The following is a 26,387-nucleotide window of genomic DNA, read 5'->3' as shown; positions in this document are numbered from 1 at the left end:
CACAGATTCCCTGAAATGTTTTAGGTATGTCCAAATACAGACAGTAAATGGCTTTCATAAAAATTAGCCTAAATCCTCGGATTTGATGGGCAGTCAATGTGAGATCCCAAAATCTGGTCCAGTGGCACAATGGACAAATAGCAGCTCTGGGCTGTTCTGCACCCAGGTGACCACAGCAGCACCTTCCCTCCTCTTCAGCTTGTTGCAAGTTGATCCCAGAACAGGTGTATGGTTTAAAATGGCCAGAAAAACACTTCCAGTGGGATGCACTATATGAACAGGTTTGCTTCAAACTCTTCCTGGATTTTCTTGTTTTCCCCTCTAAGATGCAGAAGTTTCCATTATACTTTGATCCTGTCAGTATTTTTCTCAGTGGGAAGAAAATATCATCTTGAACTTGCAGAAGTTTTTAGAAGCCTCCTGCTGTGGAAGAGGTTTTTTGCTGAGGTGCAAACCAGTACAGATCTGTTAAGTGTAACATTGCTTCCTGCTCTTCTGGCAGCCCTTTTCCCTGTGCTCCAGCATGATTCATGTTTGCTAGTGCATAAAACTTTTCACTTCCATGAAGTTTCTGGTTTTTATTTGGGAACTTGCTTTCTTTAAAAGGAAACAAGCTAACAGGTGTATGCCTTGGATTCCTTCATCCTTGGTGTTTGAGTAGTGACTAGTGAGTTCCAGGAGGGTGAATGAAAATCAAAGTACCCATGCTGCTGATATTTTTTTTTCAGTTTGTGAGTTGTGTTCAGGATGGATGCAGCTGCTAAAGGCTTGCTTTAGATTTTGGGGTCCATGAGGGAGTTAAATCACTGCCCTCATGGAATGAGTCACTCTTAACTGGTTGAGTCACCCAAAACCAGTGAGGGTTTGAGTCATCCCTCAACTGTACCATGAGGAGATGGTCCCTGCCAGAACACCAGTGCTACAGTTCACAGGCTGATCCTCTTACAGCCTGTTTTTTGCAAAGGACACTGGAAGCCTGGATATTTCTCCATGTGAAAGAAGTATGGTTACATGTCAGTTCTTGGAACTATGTGTGTAAATACATGGGAAAGGAAGAAAAACCTTCCACAGGTTCCACTCTTGGAGAATGACTCAGGAGCTGCTAGCATAATGGAATGACTCTTCCATGACAGGGAACAGTGGGAAATGGTGTTATCACTGGCTTTCCAATATATTTTCTTTACCATGATCCTCTCCTTCAGACATCTGGGCTGTTAAGGATGCTTAAGAAGAGACTGGCAGTCTCTGAGTGTGCTTTGGCTCATTCTCAAGCCGTGCTATTCACAGTGCCATTATCCTGAGCCAGGTTAGGGTCGTGCCTTACTTTGCAATAAAGTATTATTTCTGGTGATCTCTGCACAGAGGTGGCAGCAAGGCAAGATTTTTCTTCCAGTCCTTTACAAGACTACAGTGGCCTGATGAAGGACAAAGTCAGTATTCTAATATCACATGTTTGTGTCTCTGCTTTCTGCAGGAAGGGTTTTGTGCTCTTAAGAAATGTGAAGATAAAGAGGGGAGATACATCTATTTGAGTGTTCCTTGATATTGAACCATCATTGAAAGCTGCTCTGAAAAAAATGCAAATAAATGGCATTGTTAGTGCATGATCCAGAGTGTGAGAGAGTGCTAGTCTTTTACCATTACAGTGATTTTTGGTTTGAGATGGAGATCAGAAAGCCCCAAATTCTCATACTAACTTTACTGATTGTAATAGATGTCTTATAATGGTTGGGCACAAAGGCTTAAGTGAATGGGGTAACGTCAGGCTGGTGACCAGTCACTAGCCAGGTCCTGCAGGGCTCCATCCTCATCCCAGTTCTCTTCAACACCTTCATTAATAACTTGGATGCAGTTCCACAGACAGGGAACAAATTGAATATGAATCATTGTACCTGGCAGCCAGGAGGGCCAAGCATGTCCTGGGGGGCATCAGGCACAGCATTGCCAATGCCTTGAGAAGGCTGACCTAAAACAGAGGCTAGATGGAGTAAAAGAATAAAGTAGGTATTTATTAAAACACCTCAATGGATACACCTTGGGCAGTGCAGGAGCCCAGCCAAGGCTGCACCCAAGATGAACCCAAAATGGTCACTAGATGGACAGCCAGTCACGAAGCCTCTCACTTCTCTAAGTTTTGGTCCATTAACATATTGGAGTTAATTGTCCAGTTACAGCTTCACATTATGAAGTCCCATCCCATCCACGTTGTTTATGCACTTGTGTCTGACACTTGTATCGGTTGTCCTTGGTCCCAAGCTAGAAAAGCAATTGTTTTGTCAACCTACTCTGTGAAGAGAGCTTACCAACACTTAATATGAAGCTCAGAACTACACACTAAAGCAGCACAGAATCTGAAAAGTATAAAAGCTAAAACTTAAGGACCGTGCTGGGCAAGGGAGAGGATTGTCCTGCTCTGCTCTGCTCTGCACTGGGGCAGCCTCACCTCCACTGCTGGGGCCACTTCTGGGTGCCACAATGTAAAAAAGAAATTGAGCTGTAAGAGAATGTCCAGAGGAGGGTTGTGAGGATGGTGAGGGGTGAGGGGCCTGGAGAAGAAGATTTATGGGTACTAAAATGTATTATTTAAGAAACTGTCTATGCATGGACAACTCATTCTCAGTTCCACCTGGTGGCCAGCATCTCTTACTGAAACTTCATGCACAGCACCTTTCAGGATGTCAACCTCTGCTTGAAAGTAACAGACATTACTGCGAGTTTCTGCAAGCACTTGTTCAAGAGAGTTCCACCTTGCACATTCCAGCTTGGAAAACAAAACTGTACAAGAACAGTTCCAATGAAGCATAGCCATGGCTGAGATTGTAGACTAGAAGGAAGACTTCTGTCAGTATTTCCCAATGGATCCTTTCTGAGAAAAAAAAAATAAATTCCCAATTTTTCTAGAATGCTGTGACTTTATTATGCTTCTAGCTGCTCTGTCACATGGATTTCTGTTCTGCTTCTATGGAACACCATTAGAGGTGTTTACTGAGGAGGTGGTGTTAGGGATTCTTCAGGTTGTGATGTGTCAGGTAACAGTTTTTATAGTGGTTTTGAGCCACAGTCCAGAATGTTTTTTCTGATCATGTAGGCAAACAGAATCTTAGATTACAATGATGTAAGTATAAAGAGAATATTGCTAAGCTTTTGTACAGCAGGGTTTGTTAGTTTTCACTTTAGTGACCTCTCATAAATCCATAAGGCTAATGTGGATGTTCTGGGTCCCTGTTAACTGGTCAATGCATCAGTTTCAAGCTAAGAAAAGCCTCTCCACTATTTCTGACCCTACTGTATAGTGCTGCCTCTCTCAAGCCTTTATGATCTTGCATTGAGGCAGTGCAGAAAGATGGTTTTTTATAAGGATTTTGTCCAGTCTACATGGTACAAAATACTGCAGTCTGTATGTATGCCAGTTATGTGTGTATATGTATTTAAATGCTGCTGACCTGAAACACCTCAATGACAAAAGCCATTTCTGTGCCTACTTCACAAAATATGCTTGTGTCCTTTCCTTCACTTATCACCACCTAAATGTTTGTTTTAGCATACCTGAAAGTCCCAACTACAAGTGCTTATTCTCCTTAAATGCCTATCTAGCACTGTTTTACCTATTTGAGCTATTTATTAATTATTTGTTTGAACAGCACCCCTGAGTCCTAGATAAGGCAAGGTCCCACTGAGACAAGTACTGTGTAAATACATGGTAAAAATCCCTGCTTTGAAGAGCTTCAATATAAACTCTATTCCTTTGATCAACAATACACGATAGACTGCTGTGCCAATCTTGGTCCCCTCCGAAATTCTCAGTCTTCTAATTTATCCTCTATTTGATCCTGTAAATTGCAGAATGGAGGCCAAGATTGACAAGATGGCTGAGGTGGGAGGAAATGGAGAAGTACAGTGGAAATAAGAGAAACAGAGTAGTTTTTGTAACTTAGCAATGGCTAAACATTTGAAAAATGACTGGAGATGTGACAGGTACACAGTAATGAATTATATGCTGAATGAAAATAAAGGTGGGATGCTGCCTGTTCTAGCATTAGAGCTTCAAGGCATTGTGGTAACCGAGTAGGTGGCTAGAGGTAAAAGTTGGGGGAGAGTTAAAGGAGATACTAATCTGTCATCAATGGGTAGTTGAGCTGTTGATGTACTTGCCACAGGATACTGGACGTGCAAAAACTTCTTTGTGCTCAAAGTGTCACTGGGCAAATTAATGCAATAAAAAGGCATTGCAGGAGATTAAACAGAGATGTTTCCTCTGGCACAGGATTGAGAAACAAATTTCCAGTGGGCCAGGAAGTAACAACTTTGCTCTCCAGTTTTAACCCCTTATGTTTGCAGATATCCATGCCTAGCCACTGTCTGTCATGGAACATTAGTCCTTGCTGTGAGATGGCATATCTCAGTATTATCATTCTGTGCTTTGTCATTTGTTATGATCTTCTTGGGGAAGTCTGGTATGCTAGTGTAATGGTAGTCACTAGACTTTATTACTGTTAAATTTGCCAATTTTTTTTGCTTTGTGAACAAACACTGGCCTTTATTGCCCTTTCCTCAACACACAGTTGGTCATTTCTGTAAATGAGCCATTGCTCTTGGGCAGCTTGTCATGGCCAAACTCTTAAAGTAAATGGGCATGTTCCTGCTGTGCCAATCAGCTGGACCTGATCCCTCAACTATTTCTGAATGCTGTATCCTGTTGACATTCCTGATGTCTACTGGTCCAGGGAGGTGCTGTTATTCCTACACTGAATTCAATGTAACTACTTCTGAGGTCTAGAAAGTCCTATAACAAGGCTGGAAACAAACAAATGAAGCTTTAAAAAGGCTAAAAGCAGATGTAGATATACATTCTAGTTGTGCATAAATGTGCATATATCTTTGGCAATGGGTGGTTTATAGTGGTAGATGCATCACAGGCATGGAAGGCCAGAATAAAAGAAGTTTGCATGGATCGAGATGGATTCATGGGCTGTCTCTTTTGGGCCCACTGAGTTAAAATAAGGGAGCACAGGCATACTTCATTCCCAGCCAAAAAGTTCAATATTTGGATGCTTCTGCGAAAGGAGAGGCTATCTCAGTTGACACAACAGCCTTATAAATTCTTCTTACTGCTGTGTTCTGCTCTTATGGACCTGCCATGCTTGCTGCTTGTTTCTAATTTCCATTTATTTTTGACAAGTTATCACTATTTTTGCACAAGGTGTAGATTAGGATGAGTACATAAAAATCAGATAATAATCTAGAGAAAGATGCAGGAATATAAGTAATACCAACACCCTTCATGAAAGCAATATTGGGATTGTGCACTGAAGAATATTCTGCATACTGAATACCTTTTCTTCTTTGAGACCCAGTGGGTAACTTTGATGAGCAACAGTACCTGTAGAGACACTAAAATCATCACAGCTGTCAGTTAGGCCTACGTTAATGTGTCTTGAAAGAGTGATTAATGGGTTTTGACAATATCATTGCATTTCATATTTAATCAGATTATGCATCTGTTAGGAATGGTGCACTCCTAACATCTGCAGTCAGAGCCCCTGATCTGCATCCAGATCATCATTTTGGCAGGAGCATGAAGCATGGTCTATGGCAGACTTTTGGTAAGTTAAAGCTATGTGATGTCTAGTGTGCCTTTGAAGTCACCTGTGCTCACCTGCACGGCTCCTGTGTGTGTGTGTGTATGCTCATAGGCTCTTTTCCTGGTGAAAATCATCCTATGGGAAAGCAGAGAGCCTGAAGACAAAGTAAATGGAATATTTTGCTGAAGGGGAGGGGTGGTGCAATATGGTGTTAGCACACATGTGCCTAATGCTTCCCAGCTCTGCTGGGTGCTTCCTATGTGACTTCTCAATCCTGCCATAAGGGATTGCTGTGATTTCCCCTGGACTTTATATGTGTCTCTAATTTGGTAGGGCTTTTTGATATTTTGAGGCTGTGGTAGGATGGGGGCAACATCAGGTATGACAGTAGTGGAGTTTTATCTGACCTACAGATATATGAAGGCTCATGATTTGAAGAAGAAGAGCTTCTATTTGAGAAGCTCTTAAAATACATGGGAATCTCTGCCTGGAATTACATGGACTGATGTATTTTGGCTGAAGGCTGTCCCAGAACTTAGCTTTATTATCTCTTAAAATAATTCTGCTTTGAATTCTTTCTGAAACAAAACAAACTGCTTTAGCTGTCAAAACACTCCTCAACCTGAGCATGGGATCACAAACACATATGATCCAAGAATTAAAAGAAAATTCCATATGGACATCTTTATTTGGTACATACAGCATGAATGACCTCCCCAAATGCAGTCAGAAATTTAGCTCTGGGGTGTCCTGCTATGCTGTGCAGTGGCTGTGGATAAGGTAGTCCTTGTTGGCCAGGAGCAGGCAGGGGAAGGTAGTGGAAGTGAATATGGGACGCACAGAGGAGTGCACCCAATGGTTTTGGTTCCCCTAGGCACCCAGCAGGAGCACCAGTGACTGAGCAGCTCCCCTGACAGCAAGCTGGGGGATGTCCAGGGGCTTAGCAGTGCTCTGCCGTGAAATAACCTGCTGGCATTCACACAGTGGGGAGCAATCATGACTCTGACCAGCCTCATTCTCTCCTCTTTGCAGATATGTCTCAGGGCTTAAAAGCAGCCTGTGAAAATACACTCCAGGGTGAGTGTGAGCAGGAGCCAAGTGTGAGCCTCATTGTCAGTGAGACACTGAATGCCTAGCATCTGTTGGACTGTCACCATTGCTACACGAATGATACTCCTCTACTACCCTGCAGGGCATACACCCCTCAACCCCAGAAAATGTGGGAGCAGGGCTTGCAAGGGAGCTGCAGCTTTCATGGGGAAAGATCATTTCTAGTTTCACCTCACTCATTTCTTCTTCCTGTCAGGGACTTCATGGTATGCAGGGTCTTAAGCAATCTCACACTTCCTTTGGAAGATGAGGTCCCTGCTTTGACAGACTGAGAAGAATTAATTTTCCATTTAAATACCAGCTGTCACCCCAGACTGGTTGCATGACCATCTACATCTGCAGGGCAATTTTCTTTTCAGAAAAACAAGTCATCCTGTTTGCTCTGTGAATATCTAAAATTGAGGATTATTGTTTTGTAAATAAACAATAAGTAGTTAAAAGACATTCTGGTCAACAAATACAAAATAACAGCCTATAATTCTCTTGTTGTGGCTATTGTAAAAAGCAGTACTTTATTAGACAGGCTTATGTCATCTCTTGGTATATATTTGCCTTCAGATGTGCCAAAAGGTGTCCAAATACCCATGATCAGATGCAGGGAGATGTTTTGACCAATAATTATACACTGGTACAACAAAAGAATATCAGCTATTCATAATCACTTTGTTATATAAGTCATCATTGTCATTACTGGAGGAGGGGACCAGAATTGCTTGTTCCACAATGTGGTCTCAAAAATTGTCTTAAGGTTTTATTCCATGTTTCAGTACTCTCTGTTGTATTCTGATTATGCAGCAAGTTTGGAACCCTGATGTGGGAGATCCTGTTTTCATCTGATGTGGAAAATCTGCCTGTTTGAGCGAGCTATTAGTCCAAACTGAAAAGACACAAAACAAAGGCACTGCTGGAGAAAGAAGCAGGATGAGGCACCTGGTTCAGGAAAGCATACGAATGCCCATGTCCATACTCCCAAACAAGGAGCAAGGCATGCACCAACAGGAATGGTTTCCTAACTTTTCTGGTGGTTTCCCTTGAGGGACGCGTGGGGGAGGTGTAAGTTTTGGGGAGGATGGACTGTTTCCATTTTTGTGGAGTACATTGTCTTGGGTATACTGAATGAACTGGGGAAAATCTTGAGAACAGAGCCCGACTACATTTGTCTCTGACTATGGCATTCTAAAGACACCAGGTAAATGTTGGCTTAGTGAATCCTGTTGGCTAGGAAACCATTCCCTCTTCCTCGGCATCCTGTTTGCCAACAGGGAAGCCTGTCTGAATTTTGACAGTTGAGTTCTGGGCCTTAGTGTGGAAACTGTGCCTGGAGGGTTTTCGGTATGTCCCTTACAGGCTGTTAGAATGAGAAATGCAGTCGGATTTCTTTTTCTCGAGCTCCACATTTTACTGTTGAAGAAATTTGAAGTGCTCCTAACTTTTAAGAAGGGTGGGAAAAGCATAACCACAAAGGGTTGCTGAGCTTAAAAGCCTGAGAGCTAGTATAAAAACTGGTGCAGGGCTTCATTAGTTGTCCTTCATCCATTAACCTCTGGACTGAGTTTGCCATGGGACACGACTAAAAGCAAGTCTTGTGCCTTAGACACTCAGACCTTTCTGCTTGCCTGCCCTATAGTCACTCAGCACCTCAGAGAATAAATCAGCTCCAGGTTTTCCAAAGCCTCTAGAAGTGGAAGTTTCCACATCAGTTGTTAGGCTACCAAATTGGGATGTGGTGGGTAGATATTTGACTGAAACTCAGTGTACAGGTGTATGAATATGTGCTTATGGGAGCTGGATGGTCACAATCTGTTTCTTAAGCTTGGTGCAAAAGATCATACCTACAGGGCTATGTTTATGCCTACTGTGAAATGAGCATTTGTCAAGCACCAGGCCGTACAAAATAACAGCAGCAGTGCTGGCGCTATTTTGAATACAGCTGAGACCAATTGTAGGCTGTGGGCTGCATTGTTGTGCAGACTTTTTTGTTTAAGCATCTTGCCTTTGTTTTCCTTGTTGGCCTGCCTCCCTCAGGATTCGGTCTAACATTACAAGCAGCTTTAAATATGCAAGATAAAAGCTGTTTGAAGAGCAGCACCTTGCCTGGCAAAGAAAATTTTTGCTGTGCTGTTTAGATCTGATCACCAAGCTCAAATCTAACTTTATTTCAAAACAGCTCTAAGTCTAAGACCTTGAGTGGTTAATATACAGTGCTGGCATGAAGATGGGTGTGATAACATCCCATATGCTTAGAAAGAGCAGTAGACTCTCTCCACCACTGGGAAGGAACTACTGTCACGTCTGTTAGAATGAAGCACTGCCTTGCTTCCTGCAACATCCAGCAGTGCTGTTACAGTGATCTACTAGAAAGAAATTTATCTTGTTTTTTCCCTTTTTTGAGTTCTGTAAGTCCCCAGAGATCCATCTTATGTCAAAAGTTTTAAAATGGACCAGTGAAAATAATAGGAGTAACTTCCCAACAAAACCAAGTATTTACTGTAGAGCAACATGGTATCAAGGTTTTAGCACTACTGACTTGAGTTTGTGGAGTCACCTTCTCTGGAGGTAATAAAAAGTTTTCTGGATGCAATTCTGAACAGCATACTCTAGGGAATCCTGCTTGAGTGAAGAGGTTGGACTAGATGACTTCCAGTGGTCCCTACCAACCCTACCCACTCTGTGGGTAGTGGCTCTGCACAACTGCTTCTTCAAGAAAATGAAATTATCTTTCTGTATTTAATTTCAATGGTATTTAGAACTGCCTCACTCAGGCTTTTCAGAAGATTGCAGCCAATATCTGACATGTGATGCTGCTCCACAGCATGTAATTTCTGTGTCTGTAGGGAATTCACCATCCCTTAGGAATTAGATCATTCTTAGAGAACTAGATCTGCAATTTGAAATTTGGGCTTCCTGTGTATAGCCAAATGCATTCAACTCATCTGCCATTACTTTGGCTGTATTTTCTGAGCTTTCCAATTTATTTTGTTTTTAGCAGTGTAGCAGCCCATTTGAAACTAATAGTGATATTTAGTAATTAAGATGCCTGAACTATTATATAGTCCTGCAAAGTCCATCAACTACTGTTCTACTTAAATATAGGTTTTAGCAAAGCACTGGTATTAAGAAGATATAATTCTCAAGTTTGCTGCACTTCGGCATTGAATTGATTCATCTTCTTTGAGCATGACATATATATATATATGTGTGTGTGTGTATGTGTGTTTATGTGTTCATATATATAATAGAGTGTCTGCCAGTTGCAAGGAATACAAGGCTCTTGTGAAAACTGATGAAGACACCAATGTCCATTATAAAAGCTGAAATTCATAATAACTGCAGCAATGCAGAGCTGTTTTCTTTTTCAAGGAAATTTGCCATAAAGTAAGAATTGTGTTCCTTTTATTATGCAGCTACAGTACTTACCATGCTGGAAAACTTTGAAAAATAATACAGAATAGATTTGACCTCAGAGAGGATCATGATAAATTAGAGTTGCTTTCAAGAATTCAAATTAGATTTGCAAGCTCTTTTGATTGAGCCAAGATGATCTTGTAGAGAAAGGGGAAAATGATGGTAGCAAGATAGACATTTGGCCGTTAAATCCTACAGTATGCTCTTTGTGTTTTTTCCTGCTTTTCCCCCTGGTTTTGTTTACTCATTAGCAAGCATTTGTAAGTAAAGTCTTCCTACTGTTTAAACTAGAGAGGGAATTTTTTTTTTTTTTAGAGGAATTAGTCTTTAGGGGTTTTGTCCTTGCTCCCTGAAACTCTTCAGGACACTGAATAGGGGATCTGTGAAGTTTTTGTTTTCTAAAGGCTACAGAAGCTGAAAGCTACTTTTTTCTGGCAAACTAATAAGGGAGAGCAAAGGAGACAGCTAACTTGTAGGGATGACACAGAGGGACTGAGGGGAAAGGCTTGACATATTCATTGTGAGTGTCTGGTGTGAGACATCAAGGACAGGAACGTCTCTCAGACAGCGGGCACTGTTGTGGGCTGAACGCTGCCTGTGAAAAGGCATCCTCCAGAGGCCAGCCCATCCCAAATCCTTCCCAGATGAACAAGCAAAATTGGCTGAGCTGGGTTCCTTCAGTCCAATCTTTTACCTAGGATGAGGGGAAAAGCTGTCAGTGCTCAAAAAACAAATGACAAAGGCAAGCTGTAGCTTAAACTGCCCATTTTGCTCACAAGGATCTGAATCTGTCTTCTGATTCTGACTAGTGGATTTGCTTTTCATTCACAGACGTTTAACAAAGCAGAAGTATTGTAATGGGGTGAAAAGAAGGAATGGAAGTGAAAGATGAGGAGCACTAATAGGCCTGAAAATGAATAAAATATAGCACAAAGAACGACAACTGCAGCAGTTCCTCCTTCAGCAAGGGTTTTCCATCTGTAGTTCAGCTTGATATTTTGAGAACCTATTTGGCAGCTGAAAGAGACTTCACCTAGTAACTTTTTATTTTAGAAAGGTTGAAGTGTGATGGGAGGAGAAGCTTCTTCTAAGTCACAAGTGTAAATCAGCTGGACAAAATGGTTTCTCTTCTTATAAATGGCTAATTTTCTAGGGTAGCTCCTAATTCCTTTCACTGATTGAGGAGGGGGGATTAGAGAATGAACAGTAGATAAGGTTAGGAGCACTGATGCCTTTCCAGGAACAAGGAGGAATTGGATTTCACTCTTTTAAGATTAATCCTGTGGGCTATAAATGCCTGTGTGGTACCCTAAGAAGGCAGGGTTTGCCCCTGATGTCTCATTTCATGCCCCCTGCTTCCATTAATTTCAGTTTTGTGTGGATCTTTGCTGCTGGGTTGAGGCCAGGGCTGCCTGCTTGCATGTGTTGTGTGTCCACCCTGTTTAATGTGTCCAGCATCCCCAGCCAAGCTGGTCGAGGCTCAGCTCTAGCTGTGTCTCCCTGCCAGAGCTTTGCAGCTGGAAATAAAGCCTGAATTGAAGTTGTCTGGATTTCAAGTGTAGTCTGTTTTCAGCAATTGCTCAACACTGATGTCTGCTTCTCACTCAATACTTGGTTGGATTCTCGAGTAAGTGCTTGAGGAAACCCTTTACTTGATCTATACCCTAAAAACTGTGAGGTCCCTGCTTTGCCAGGCATTTGGCTCTTGACTTAGTGGAGACATTTCTGCAAAGCTCAGTGCATCCACAGTGTGCTTTTAAAATGGGGAGGAACAAGCATACATCTCTACACTTTCACAGCTGTAAACCATAATACAAAGCATTGTCACAGATGTAAGTGGCTGGGGTGCTCCTATTCTCAGCTCTCAGCAGTTATGGGATTGCCACCCCATATGATTTTTGAGGCAACTTCTCTTTTGCAAGGAAAGATTTTAAAGCTATTTTAATGTGTTTTCAGCATGTGACCAGATCAGTTACTACTTTCTGCTTTCATGGAGGAGGGCATAAAGAAATAAGACCTCTGATTTTGAATGCCCTGTATGAATAGGAGTAAATCAAGGGCAAACATAGGTGCAGCACAAAGGTGAGTTTTTAAAAAACAAACCTCTAACAGTTTATTCTAAATTATCAAAGACAGATTCTTAGATTTTCCATTACAAACAATTTTTAACGAAGTCTGATGCTTTTGTTGAATGCAACAGCTGCATGTGACTTCAGAAGTGTCAGCTTTGGACTGGATAAAATCAAGATCCCAGCTAAGTCCTCTCTTTCTGCAGTGGCATCAGCATTGGATGCTTCAGGGGGAGATGTAAGCATCATGCAAGCAAGTTGTCTATAAAGTAAGTTTTCCTTCTATGTCTTAATAGAAGTTGACTTCTAAAGCAACTTAATTTACCCAACCTATTCCCTAAACACTGATAATGATTTGTATCAAAACAAACACTGCTATTTTGAATGCTTCTGTGGTATCTTCCACAGACATCTAATGGCAGAGCTCTGCAGATTAGTAATGGGGAAAGTGTCCTATCAATTCTCCATCTAGCATTTTTCCTTTTTACATGGGCCCCTAGACTTATTCACAATTTGAACAATAAATCTCAGAGGAGCTGGTTTAGAGTTATCCTCTCTGTAGCTGTTTTTAAAATATCACTTTTTTTTTGTATAGCTAAAATGTTCACAACAAACATTTCTTCTCTGGCGCATTTTCTTAAATTTGTGTTTATCAGATCTCTAGAGTTTTGTTGATGGGATTTTGTATGAACACTTACTTTAGAATCACATATTTATATCTAAAAACTGTATAATACAGTCAGAACTTTGGAAACTGCACTCAGTTTAGACTTCAACTTCCAAAGACAGAAGCTAATCTTATATTTCAGAAGCCACACACTGCAGTAAATACACTCTACTGGTGCTGCTATTTTTAATCTACTCCAAATGGAAAGTGCCCGTGGTTCTAGCTTAGCACCTGCCATAGATGAAATTATGGCTATTATAGTCCATGGTTCAGACTGCCAAAACTGAAGTGCCTAAAAAAGCAGGGATAAGTCTTTTAAGCACTTCATTCTTAAGTAAAAGATGTTTCAATTTTTCAGGGGCATAAAGAAAATCTGAGTGCTACAGGTGAAAATGACCCACAATCCAGACTTATAATTAAGTTACAGGATTTCAGATGCAGTTGCAAAGAGTTCTGAACTTAAATTTAATATCAGATAATTCTACCAGCATTATGCTGGTAGTAACCCTTTAAATGCTCCAGTATAGATCCAACATTGAAACACTTGAAGCAGGAGTGCTCACCAACAGTGCTCTTTATCAGCTAACTTTGGCAGCACTGTAGTGTTTCCTCTGCTTGTTTGGTGTTCATCTGTTCATCAGAATCTGCTTCTAAGGTGTCTGGAAGCTAAGAATACTCTTTGGAAGCTGCATTGCTGATAAATGAAGTGGGTTTTTAGTTCTATGCTTCCCATATTTCAGTGTGTTATGTCTACTCACCAGAAGAGCTTATTTAATATTGTGCATTTACTAAATTAATCCTTATTTCTGCTTTAGTGAACACTGATGTGGCTAGAAAATAAAAAAAGAAACACAATCATTTTAGCCAAGAGGCAATGTGGATAGGCAAAAAAAACTGGCTTGTTTTGTATTGTGCAATAAGACATTAATGCTAATGAAAATACTCTGAAATAAGGTGCTGTGCTAAGGAGCTGTACAAGAGAAGCTGGTGGCAGCTGTCAAGACTTCCAGGTGATGCTGTCCACACTTCAGTCTCATATCCAGACTACAAATTTCTATGTATGTAGCCAGGGAATCTTCTTGAAACAGCTGCCTGACAGTTAATAGACATGTTTGGGAGAATGGATAGATGCACATGGCAACACAAGGAGGAAATGCATGTAAAGGCCAAAAAGCATTCCTCAACAAGAGGCCTTTGGAGCTTAGTGTGGTGAGGTGAGGAGGAAATCCATGATGAGATTGCTGCATTTGAAAATAGCAGTTAACAGGATAAAAAAGGTCAGAAGCTGAGACAATAAACCCACAGCCTGAAACATATCTGAATTAGAGAGATTGAAAATGGATTACAGTAGCGAGAGAAATTCTCAGATTTTTCCAGCAGAACCACAGGGTATATGGGGTGGAGGGTCCTGGGCTTTTGAAAGATCTGACTCAAATGATGTCTGAGATCTGTGAATATGGAGGGAGACATGCTCAGAGGTAACCCTGTCCTAACTGTAGCTGTGCCTCTCTCTTGCTGTCCAAAGCGCTGAGCAGCTTTTAGGAGTGTGGCGGTCAGTTTTGTGAGGTGCTGGCAGTGTGTCCCCAGGAGGCTGAGGAACAAGCTGCAGCAGTCATGAAGCTGTCTTTGGGAAAGACCTTCTTTAGCTCACTGAGCTTGTGTTAACAGCCACAAGTCATGGGGAAAGGGGCTTTGCCTTCAAAAGAAGCGCTAGAAGCGCCACTCCTCTAGAAGGGTCTTGGAAAAGACTCTGATGCCCAGGTTTTGCTTAATCTCTGAAAATCTGAAACCCAGCTATTATGTCATATTAACATCTATAGCAGAGCTACTTCAGGCTGGTGCTAACTGCTCCAGGAAAGGTCCCCATAGACACTATTCAATAAAAATCTCTTCTGATGCCTTACCGCTTTCGTTGAAAAGAATTGCAGTGAGTCCAGTCAGCCTTGTCCAAGGCACAGCACGTGTAACAGACCGGTTCAAAAAATGCACAACTCCTTTGTTTTTGTAATGAGTTCATATTTCTGGTTGCTAGCACAAGTGGGATGCAGCTAATAGTTAATCTGCTGAGGGCATTGCAGGTGCTCCAACAATCATACCCTTCTTTTCTGGAGGCAAAATGCCTAACTGTGCTTGGAGCACTTTCCATTGAAAAAACACACTTTAAGAGGAGTGCTGATTACACCCTTCCATGAAAAATTAAATCTACAGATAATGTGCTGTTTGTAACTTGCCAAGAACATTGCTCATAAGCAGTGCAGGAGAATCAATTCCCTCATTAGTAGAAATGAGTATACATCTTTTTATGAATGCTGAAGAATATTACGTTATATGAGTTTTTTGAAAAAGGTCTTTTGATTGAGGAAGTGATTTGTATGTCTTGTCTGAAAATGTCTTTTCCGTTCTAAGACACATTTTGCAATACATAAGGTTCCAAACATGCTGAAAAATGAAGTTGCTAATGTAGATGAAGTTGCTGAAGTCAGGCTGATAATATTTTACCTGTAAAGTTAGTATACTTCCACTGAGGAATCTGCATTTGTAATCCAAAGGTTGTGAAGTGATATTTTTTTGAAGTGCTTCTGAACTTATTCTGTGTATTTTTTCAATGTCATTCACATTGTTGCTGAGCTCAGGTTCAAAAGATCAAATTGTAACATCTTTTAGTGGCTTGAATGGCAATTAAATCCTGCTTAATGTGCCTATTATAAAATGTTAGAGGGAGTGACTGTAATTAGTATTTAAAAATATCAGTACTTATCATGCCATCTTGAAAATGAGACAGCAACTTTGTCCAAATCTGGTAGTTATTATGTACTTAATAGCCAAGGAATTTTAAAATTGGCCCAAACCTGTTCTTTCTGAAGCAAGTGGTAAAACTCCAGTTTAGTCAAATAGAAGGAGGATTAGATGATGACTGCTTGTAAAGTTCCAACCATTAACATTCAACTTCAGTAGAAATTTTCCATATGTTTTACTTGCAAGACTAGATGACTGTGTTAACTAATTAGAAGCACTATTCAAATATTTACTATCTGAACATTCAAACAAATGAAAAGATTAATGAGATTCTACCGATTTTTCAGAGTTGTTTTTGTAGAAATAAAATCTATACTTTTCTAAGTGAAAAAGAAACCTATTAGGTCAATCATTATCAAAATCTCAATACCTGTCCTTAAAAATTCTGAGTAGCTATGAAGAACCTCCCCTCACGCCTGAATATCTGAATATTTGTGGAAGGAACCTCAGGGAGTTAAGTGTAAAGGGATCCTGTGTTTTTACACTAAATCTTCAGTGAGTGCAAACTAGCTCCTGAATCTAAGTTTAGCAGCCCTGGTATTGACTGATACAAACCTTTCTGGTCCTTACCCTTGCCTGAGGAGGAGTTAGGCTCTCAGTCCCAGGCTGTGGGTAGTGCTCTAGACTTGATGGTTGTGAAGTTTGCTCACAAGTCCTGGCAGGGACTCCTCAGTCTCTCTGCATCTCTCACCCTAAGCAGCTCAGCAAGTACCCACAGGTACAGTACCAAGCTGCTGGGCTGCAGACAATCTGAAAAAAAACAAACCAGAAAAAACCCAAAACACCACAAACTGAATAACTTGGAAGGTCTGGTGAACTTGAAGCTCTTCTATAATGTACAATATTGAAATATCATTTGTTCTCCAACCTTAATACATATGGTATTTGTTGAAATTGATTGTAAATGGCATTTTCCCTGAGTGGCAAAAGCACTAAAGGCAGCCAGATGGTTAGCAGAAATATATAGTATATTCACAGACCATGACAATTTGGTCCCATAGCTTTTCTTGTTGGCAACTGAATCAACTTTTTCGATCTGAGCATCTTGATCTTAAGGGTCTTTTCCAACCTAAATGATTCTATGATTTAACGGCACTGAGAAAAAGGCAAGTTCCTTAGAAGTAATAGTACAATTATTGTTTTTAAATGTCTTTTCCCTTCCACCTCTCCTGAGTACTACTACTTCTAATAGAATAAGTGGAAAAATATGTAACAATTTTAAGTTAGTAAATTATAATATATTAGACTAAAGTTCCTTCTTTCCATTTGAGAGAGCTGGCTTGTGTCTGCATACTAAACCATACTTTTTAGAATCTCAAAATGAAATCATATGTACCAGGAAACATTTAAAATTAACTGAGGCCAGAAGGCATAATAATTGTCATTTAATCTTACATCAATTTTTTTCTTTGGGCTAAGTAATCCACACTCTCCCCAGGATGAGGCATGCTGGCCGTTGGCATAATAAAAAAACTCTTCTTGCAAAATGCCTGATTTGACTCCATTGAAAACTATTCTTGAGGTGGAGATATCTTCTGCATGTCTGAGCAGCTCTATCATGATATAAAGCAGGTGAATATGTGGCCTAAGTTGTTAGAAAACACCAATTCACAACTCTGGATCTGGCTTGCAACTTTAAATATTTTGATGACACCATGGGAGCAAGAAAAGATAGTATGAGCATTAGTTGTAGAGCTCACTGCCTGCCAAATCAACAGGGGTTTTTCTAAATAACTCAGTAAATCATTAACATGCTGCTGTTAAAAAAGTCCTCAATAGTAAGATGAGTCCCATTGTGAGATGATGCTTCAAAGAAATAATTTGGAGTGGTTCAGTGCAGACACTTAAATTGATGCCTTTCAACTTTACAATGCAGGCAAAAAAGAAATTAGGATTTAGAAAAAAATAATAACCAGAATCTTTAAATGATTCAGTCAACTCAGACACCTGCTATGAGTCTTATAAAAAGAGAGAGTGAGTAATGAGTGAACTGTTGTGAAAATCTTGGTATTTTATTGATGAAAATAGGCAGATTCCACGGGAGATGGCATTATTGATTAGGCAGACACAAAGCTTCAGGAAATCGGGTTTCAGTTCCAGTATCTGCTGCAGACTCTGTGTGGTGCTGCTATCACTTCACTCTTGTGCTAAGTTTATCATTCAATCTACAAACCCTGACTGAAACTGGAGCCACATCATGCTGCACACAACACAAATACCCTGGAAAAGAGCCTCTTCCTCCAAGACCTTCCTGTGCAATTAAGCCACAAAGAGGATAAAAAGAAGATAGGGTTGCACAAAGCTGCACAGCAGCAGTATTGAATCCTGAAGCAGCAGTCTCCTCGTGCCCAAGTCAAGGCCATTCTGCTAGATCCAAGCAAAACCAAGATTTGACCTAAGTTTGCTCATACAAATAGACCACACATCTTTCTTTGCTACGGCAGTGAAATCTTACTTACAGGGGAACCATGAGAAATAAATGGTCTCTTCAAATACCTTCCAAACAGAATTTTTCTGTGATCATAGGATAAGGTTTGTCTTGGTTTATTTGTTGCAAGCCTTTAGGGAAAAAATGGAATGGAAGACATTTGCTACATTTTCTGTGTCAGGGAGTGCTGAAGGGGAGGATAATATCTTTAAAATGGTGTGGCTGTGGAATGGCTGTAAAACTCTTACTTGACATATGTAACAGAATCAAACTTCAGCCACATCTGCATATACCATTACTTGGACTGATGTGCCAGTGTTTGTCCTATACTACTCATTACTTGGAAGTGTCTTGGATATCTATCAGAGTGCTTCAATCAGCCTCCAGATTTTTTTTTCTTTTAATGAATGGGTGCCAAGCCTCTTTCAAATATTTCAGTTTGTGGTGAAACTCTACTCAATAGCTTATATTATACTAAAATCAGCCAACAGGACTTACCCTCCCTGGCATTGTCTTAAACAGGCAGTGGAAAAGAGATCTAGCCCTTGAATACAGCCAGCAATTAAGGATTGGGACCAGACTGCTCATGTGCCAAGGGTGTAGCAATATGAAAGACAGATTCATTGCAGATCTGACTTAAGCATCAACCCTTTTCCATCAAAGTATTTAAACTTGGCTGAAGTAGTAAGTACATGCAGATGATTTCATGCTGCTCCAAAAGATGAACCTAATTATGATTTCTGCTGCAATCATTTAGAGATCATCTTTAGGGAGCTCTTCACATTTGTCCAAATTCAATATCCAAATAGATACAGGGGAAAATATGGCAAAAGGTTTGTTTTGCTGATAGTGAATTAGACTGAGTGGTATGTGATAAAAATGTGGTGTGATAATAAAGCACTTGCATCCTACACTGCATGTGAATGCACTACTTAAATGAATATGGTGAATTTATAATGTGGTGCAGTAGCTGCTGAACAGCACATGAATCTTTTGCTTATGTTTATCTCACGCTGGAGTAATGACATGTTGGAATTTAGGCAGAGAACAGCAAGGGTTACCTGCCAAAATTAACTATCCTTGTGCCCTGAAAGGAAGCAGATCCCCTGCCATGCAGCCAAAGTTATGGCCACTACAGAACGATGTGTGAGGAGTGACTTGCCAGACAAGGAGCCCACTTTCAGGGTTTGCTCTGGGACTTGCCTGGTCAATGGACTCCCACCACTCAGGCTAGTGTTTGCTGAAGGAACCTGAGGCATTCAGGCTCCAAAACTGGTGACTCCAAACTGAAGAAAGATTTTTATTGTGGTACTTGATGGACTTAGCAAAATCGTGATTTAAGGTATTGTCCCAAGAAAAATGAAGCAATTATTTCAGCTGAAATTCAGATTTCTGTGTGACTCTATCAGGGCTGCTGACAGGGTTGTGGTTGTTGGTTTGGTTTTTTTTTTTTTTTTTTTTTTTTTTTTTGTTTTTTTGTTAAGCAGTTGAAAACTGCCCCTCTAGTGAGGATCCCTCTCTATGTGGTGCTCAAGGCAGCTGTGTGGTGGAGATGAGGAGTCAAGCAACCGAAGGACAGGATACTTAAGTGCTTAAACATTCTAGGAGGATTTAGGTCATGGGATCTGGGAGTTTGGTGGAGTCTAGCAAAGATCCTCAGTGCAAACATTTTGGTTTCCAAACATATTCATACGTTATTTGGTCTGCTCCCCAGTATATCATAAGACCTTAAACAATACGCAGTCCTCCTGTACCGCAAACAGAAATCCCTGGGAAATAGAAACAATCTTTCAGAAAGAGATGTGAGTTGGATCTGAACTTATCTAATGATGTGACACTACCATTGCCCCAATATTTTGTTGCAGTAGTTAAGCTCCTTCACTGTTAAAAGTGGCACCCCCTTTCATTTAAATGTGTCCCTTCTTCTCTCATCTACTATCTTATTACATCTTTCTCCAGTAGTTAAATGTATCTTTAATACCCAGAACTTTCTCCACATCAAACTATTCCATTCCATATCAACTTCTGATATTAGTTTTGGAAATTTAAGCAGAGTACACTAATTGAGCTTACTGATGCAAGATTTTTTTCCTTCCTTGAACTGCAAAATTCTGCTTCAACTTTTCAGTATCTTTTCTGAAATGTAAAAATGGCTCATGTAGTATTTTAATGGTGGTGTCAGACATGTCCTAGCAAACACTTCTCTTCATTTGCAAGGTGCAGAGTTATGCAGAAGCTCTGTGGCAAATAGTTGAAGGCAAAGCATATGTAGAACACATTTTGAGAATCCTTTAAAGAACCAAAATTGGATCCTTCTACTGGCGAGAGCTCCTAAGTGCACCCACATAACATCCCTTAAGTAGAAGTACTTGCTTGGAACAGTACTTAGCCCATATGCAAGCTCACTTGGTGGGGTGTTGTTGTGACTGAATTACTACAAGGAAAAGCCTTACCCTCCATAGAAATCCCAATGCATAAATATACTGCATTGGCTCCAATTCGTTTGCTGAAGTTAAGACAGGAAAAGATAACTTTGCACAGGTTGAGTTTTCCTTTTTCCCCTTTCCTCAGTGAGGTGAGCTGAGTTGTCATTTTGTCTGGTGTTTTATACAATGGAGATGTACCAGCATGACATCCTAGCGCAGACATCCTTTTTTCAGTAACAAAGTCCTTTGAGCATTCAGGGTCTGCACTGATGCTGGGCAGTTTTCCCAGTGGCTGCCAAAGGATTTAGGAGTGCCAAGCTCACCATTTCTCAGTGGTATTTCTGCTTCTAATTTCCTTCAGTGCTTTTTTTCAAAGATCTGCAGCAACACACTCCCATCATGGCAAAGGATCCAAGCGCTGAACGCAAGACAGAATTTTCTGTCTTGCCCTTGTACAAAACAAGCACAGAAATTAGGAGAGATTTTTCGGGACAAGAATCTCAAGTTAAAAAAAAAAATACTGTTATATTGGGCAATGTGCCTGTTCCTGGAGATACTGTGGGTTTTTGAAAAGCTTCTGATTTATCTAGTCTGTTTTGTAAGCCACAGGGGACTACATGACATGCTGCAATTCTGCTTGCTGAGATGGAGGCTTTACCACTCTCTGCTGCTCCTCTCTGCCTAACAGTATCTCTGGGAGCCTGCTTTAGGCTGTGCATTGGGACCACAGACTGGGGTCCCTGGCAAGACCCTTATCAGGGAGAAATTGTGTCCATCCCTGCATCCTTGCAGCAACATTTCTTAGGTAAACAATAAGGTCTACATGTAGTTTTGCACATTTACATCTCTACCTATCCCCTCACACAGGCAAACTGAATATTTATCACCACTCAGCTCTTTCAAGCCATTAAAGCAGACTGTGAACACCTCCACCACTCCCAGCAGCCTACTGGCCTACTGATGCCATCTCAAGAGTGAACAGCAGCTCCAGTGGTCTGAATCCAACCAGCACTGTTTGTTTTGCTGCCAAGTGGAAAGGACAAATTCTTGAACAAAATGGGCCACTTTAGGGGCATGATATGGTTTCAGTTCAGCTTATTGATAGGGTAAGAAGCCAGAATTGTTTTGCATGAATCCATAGGAGCAGAATTTGACCTCTGAAGAGGAAGATTGAATTTATCCCTCATATTCCATTTATCTCTCTATCAGGTGGTCTGTGAATGATGTCCTCTGGGTGTTTCACCCCTGTGCTGGGACAGCATGGTGTCATTGCATCAGTTGCCTGTGTATATTTCTTTCTTGACTGCAGACGGGGAATCTCTCCCCTGGCTTCCCAGACATGTAATACAATCCACCTTCCCCTCATGGCTTGGCTTATCTGTTCAGGCAGACTGTACACAGACCATGTTCATTTCTTCTTGTCCAGCTCATCTTTTGCTACTCTCAGAGGTATCTTGGTACTTCATTGCTGAATGGACTCAGTTGGATTCCTTGGAAAGAAATGCACAGCTTTTTCTTCTTCACTTATATCATATGCTCTGAAATTCATACCCAGGTGACATACAGGAAGGAGTGAACTCAGGTCTTCAGTGAGAGCATTGATGGAGAGCTTTGGCACTAAGTGCTGCAAAGCAAGCTTGCTCATGCTTACCTGCATGCAAGCATACACCTGTAAACCCAGAGCTAACATGCACAGAAAATCAGGTTTATGTGGGGCAGGGAGGTTGGAAAGACAAAATATGGAAGCTAATTCTCAGCTATTAAAGTGCACAATCCAGCATGAGAACTCACTGGCAGATCAGGGAGTGTGATTTGTATGAACTAATGGTCTAGCAAAAACTTACTCTGCAGAAGGAAACTCTGAGGTTTGGAGATGTCTTAGGATGGGTGTCCTCAAAGCCAGAGGATATAAAGCTATCTCCTGCAAAGCAGAGACCTGCTGGAGGTTTTGCAAGGTCTTCCATGTAGGGGATGAAAACAGGATTAAACAAATCCATTTATACAGATATGAATATCCAAATGTTTCAAGATTGCATGGAGATTGCAACACACTGCCTGAAACTAGTAGTGGTGGATTCAATGAGGAACTGGCTAGGCCAAAGTAACCACAGAGCTTCTGAGTGTCTTGGAACATTAATCTTCTCCAAAACAAAAAAAAATAAAATGTTTATTTCTGCATGCCCCATAACCTACTGGATTACCAGCTTTGCACTAATAAGAACCTGTTGGGAGGGAAGTCCTTTGGAGGCAGAACCACTTATTCACAGCAAAGGCATTCCTTTGCCTAGCTTGCCCTGAGAGTGTTGTGGAGGGTGAAGCTTGCAATTTGTGTGCATCATCATTGAGCCTGGAAAAGACCTTTAAAAGTCACACTGTCCAACCAAATCCAGTGGCACTACTGTAATTTTTCATTTTTTCCAGGACAAGAGAAAAACCTGCTTCTCTTGATACCTTCTGATCCACTTGTACAGCTAAGAGAAATGTAGGATTTTGTCCTCTCCTACATGAAGAGTACTGAAACCCAGATTTACTTCACTACAAAGCATTTAATCATGGGACTGTGATCTCATCTGGAGTGGATACAGCAATCCCTCTCCTTCTGCATAAGCATTGCATGGAGTAGCTGAGAAACAATGGATATCACAGAAGGAGAGAAAGCTTGCATGCCTCTTTACTCTAGGGAGTGAGACTGTCTGTGAGGAATAGGAGCTGGGATTAGCTACAGGATTTAAATGCAGCCATGTGCTCTTAACTTAAGGACTGCATCACCCTTCCCCTTAAGCAGATGCTTCTCCTACAGTTACAACCAGCCTGGACTTTTTAGTCATGGTACAATTCACTGCCACTGAGCTGATCAAATTATCACAGTGTCTGGTTTACAATATCACTGATTAAGTCGCAGAGGAGGAAGCTAATTATAGAGGAGCATGCTATTTGCACACAGGGATGCTGTAGCAAGCTCTGCAGGAGGCAGATGGAAGTATTTTGAAAAAAAAAAAAGGCAGAAAGGCATACGGCAGCAAAAAATGTTTGTAGGAAATGTACAGCTCTTCTTTCTCGAGGCATTTCTTTTGTATAGCAGAGAAGGTCTGAGAAACACTCTCAGGATTTGAGGGTACAATTCCAAGAAGCTGCTTTAATTTTATTAGTGGACATGTGCTCATTATGCTACGACTAGAATAGCTCAAGCTTTGCTTTAATGTCAACCTGTCAGTGTATTCATCACTGAACAAGCATTGCATAATTACACTGAATCACAAGATTAGAATATAGGAGATTTTTTTAGGCAGGCGGGGGTATTTTAATACAGAGTGATCTAATTAGTATTGATCTTTCTTTCTTTAACATGTTTAAGGGTAAGTGTACTTAGGAGCCAGCCACATCATAAAAACAAGGTCTGGAGTCAAATGGAGGAGAGCTGTGGCACAACCAGACTGTGGGTACTTGCTCAGAAGATTCATGGAAGCAAATGGAACCATAAACTACGTATGGTGTCCTTGAAGTGAAACATTTTAAATGTAAACCAATCTAATATTGTACTTACAGCTGACATTTTCTACAATGGCCAAGGGTGCTCTTGCACTCCAACTTTCCAATGGGAAGTACAAGTTTCCAGAACGTGAATCTGTCGCTTGTGTGATGGCTTATAAGGGGGTGTAATAAAGAACTGTTGATACAACAGCTTTTAACCCCATTTGTATGTATGTTAAGGCCAGAGAAAGATACAGGGCCAGCGAAGGTTAACCTGCTTTATAAATCCTGTGGAATAAAGCTTTCTGACTTGTCACCATAAGATTAAAAAAAAAAAAAAAGGTCTTGACCAGGATTTCATGGAAATGCTGCTTTGACAGCATTTTTTGTGAAAGCTGCCAGAGTTTAGCTCACAAACCATAACATGCTACTTTTCTTAGAGAAGATTAACAGACAAGGGGGGGCTGAAGTAACTTTCCTATAGGGCGTATACGAATCCCCCGCAGTCACATCATTAAACCCCCAATAGGTCAGCAGAAGTGTAGATAGCACAAGTAGAAGGAGGAATCGGATTACTCCACTTTGGCTAGTTGTGGAAGGGCATTTAGCAGACCATTTTGAGTTTGACAGGATCAGTTAACACAGCAGGATGGGAGGAAGGCCATAATTTCCTCTCTGTGGGAATGACCATTGAGAAATCAGGTGGTAAGAAAGGTATAAGCATTTACTTAGTGAGGGTGAGCTTTGAAACAGGAGTAATTTGTTTTGTCTGTGCTTATAGAGGGCCTAAGTAGCAGTCCACTGGATCCTGAGATTTTTTTGTCCACAGACTGGTAGGTAATTTTTGAAGGAAGAATGGGACTAAGGAGAAGGAGATGTTGTGTGGACTACCTCTGTCTGGGTTATCATAATACCACACCTTCCACATCACCAGTACAAGCCTGAGCTATCAGCAGAGTTTTGCTGCTTGCAGTACAACCCCTTGCCTGCCAGGCTGAAGATGAGACAGAGAGACAGGCTGTCAGCACGTGTTCATACGGAGGAACAAACAAACGGCTTGGAAAAAATGTATCTGAGACAGGTGTGACTTTCCTTCTGCTGGCATAACCTTAGCTTTGTTTGGACCTGTATGCAACCTGGAAATGCCTGGTGGGAGCATCTAGGAGCCTGGGTAGTCTGTAGCCTCTAGATTTCAGAAAGGAGCTGTCGTGGAGATGTCACGATTTAACCCCAGCCAGGAACAAAGTACAATGCAGACACTCATCCTCTCCCCCGACCCCCACAAGGGAGAAGAATCGAAACAAAAAAAGTCAACTTTGTGGGCTAAGAACTGTTTACTGACTGAAAGAAAATGAAATATAATAACGATGATAATGGTAGTAATAACAGCCTTAAAAGATTCCCTCCAACTCAAACTATTTTATGATTCTCTGAATTGTAATGAAAAAGAGACAGAGATAAAATCTGAGAAAAAACAAGCGATGCTCAATAGAGCTGCTCACCACTCACTGACAAATGCCTAGTCAGTCTCCAAGCATGGTTTGACACATCCCAACCAATTCACTCCATTTTACAGACTGAACATTATGTTCTGTGGTGTGGAATATCCCTTTGGCCAGTTTGGTTCAGCTGTCCTGACCGTGCTCCCATTCCAGCTTCATGAGCAATTCCTTACTGGCAAAGCATGGGAAACTGAGTAAGTAACTTATTGGAAGCACTGCTGAACAACAGCCAAAACATCAGTGTGTTATCAACATTATTCTCATCCCGAATCCAAAACACAGCACTACACTGGCTACTAGGAAGAAAATTAAATCTATCCCAGCTCAAACCATGACAGGAGGGAACATCGGTAGCTGGCATCTAAACATTTGGTACATTGCAGCATGAAGTTTGAAGAGAGAGTGAGCCTAACACATTTTTCTAGCTAAAGGTAGTTGATTATGTGGGAAAACCCTGGCATGGAGAATGCCAACACCCTAAAGGGTTACTCCTGTGTCTGTGCCAGAGAGGCATCCACTGGTGCCAGTTTGTGGCCATACTCAGAGGTTTGCCTCCGTGTGAGTTGTTGTTCCTCAGGCAGTATCTCTTCTGCTAGTGAAGGTCTCACTTGTCTGTTAGAGATGCTTGCAAGTCCTGGTAACAGCCATATGAGCTGTATAGTCTCTGGACTGATGTGTCCAATAGTGCTTCCATTTGAAGTGACCTGTTGCACACCGTAAACTGTTGGCTGGAGCCAATTTTTTTTTCACAATAGTTCATACGGGGCTGTTTGGCATTTGTGCTGGAAACAGAGTTGATAGCACAGGGATATTTTCAATAGTGCTGACTACTATTGAAAGGCTTGTTCTGCCTCTCACCACACCCCACCAGTGAGGAGGCTGGGGGTGGCAAGAAGCTGGGAGGAGGCACTGCTGGGACAGCTGATCCTAG

The 26,387-nt window shown here is 41.1% G+C and overlaps 1 long non-coding RNA gene across 5 annotated transcripts in view; it reads left to right on the top strand.

The window, feature by feature from the left end:
- LOC135299006 (uncharacterized) overlaps positions 1-24,162 on the top strand; it is a 38,046-nt gene extending 13,884 nt beyond the window's left edge. The window contains exons 2-5 of one of the 5 annotated variants that reach the window (XR_010361026.1): positions 5,490-5,603; positions 12,054-12,179; positions 12,298-12,435; positions 23,839-24,162. This is a non-coding gene — a long non-coding RNA (uncharacterized LOC135299006). The other 4 variants (XR_010361023.1, XR_010361022.1, XR_010361025.1 and 1 more) reach the window with 4 other exon arrangements.
- Positions 24,163-26,387: the final 2,225 nt, after the last annotated feature.

The sequence above is a fragment of the Passer domesticus genome, chromosome 4 (assembly GCF_036417665.1).
Source record: "Passer domesticus isolate bPasDom1 chromosome 4, bPasDom1.hap1, whole genome shotgun sequence".
NCBI lineage: Eukaryota > Metazoa > Chordata > Aves > Passeriformes > Passeridae > Passer > Passer domesticus.
Note: the sequence above shows the minus strand (reverse complement) of the source record. Positions and strands in the feature narration are given on the sequence as shown.